Below are 700 nucleotides of genomic sequence, written 5' to 3'. Positions count from 1 at the left end.
TGTTTAACTTGTTGTCCACGAGGACTCCAAGATCTTTTTCACACGTACTGCTCTCGAGCCAGGCATTGTCCCCCATTCTGTATCTTTGCATTTCATTTTTTCTGCCAAAGTGGAGTATCTTGCATTTGTCACTGTTGAACTTCATTTTGTTAGTTTTGGCCCATCTCTCTAATCTGTCAAGTCCAATCTGCTTTGGACTCCAGCCCCCAGTTTCCCCGACTGAATGTGCTAGGCAGAAGGTGATGGTATTTGAGGTCCCTGCTCCCCCCTCCCCAAACAAAGCAAAACAAATCCCAGATGATTTGCAACTGTTGGTTAGAAAGCCCTGTGACAGTGATGTATGCAACAAGGCACCAGGGATTGTTTATTTGTGTGGCTCTAGGGGAGGAAAGAGTACAGTTGGGACGGTTGCTCTCCTTCTCCTCCTCCTCCTCTGACAAGACAAATGCTTGTGAAATGCTGGCGCTCAGCCTCTCCTTCTCCTGGGCTTTGCCTCCTTAAACAATCCCCACCAGCCATGGAAACTTCTGACCTGACCCGGGAGGAAAAGAGACCGGTCCCTGAGCCACAAAACCTGGCGCTGGGCCCGGGCTTTTCCGATTCTCTCGCTGCAAGTGTCCCAGCAGCAAAGGGTTTCGGGGAAGGAGAGCTGGGACACGCAGCATCGCTGAGTTTGTTTGGAGGAAAGCAGCCAGTGGTG

Source organism: Anolis sagrei, chromosome 4, assembly GCF_037176765.1.
Source record: "Anolis sagrei isolate rAnoSag1 chromosome 4, rAnoSag1.mat, whole genome shotgun sequence".
Taxonomy (NCBI): Eukaryota; Metazoa; Chordata; class Lepidosauria; order Squamata; family Dactyloidae; genus Anolis; species Anolis sagrei.
Note: the sequence above shows the minus strand (reverse complement) of the source record.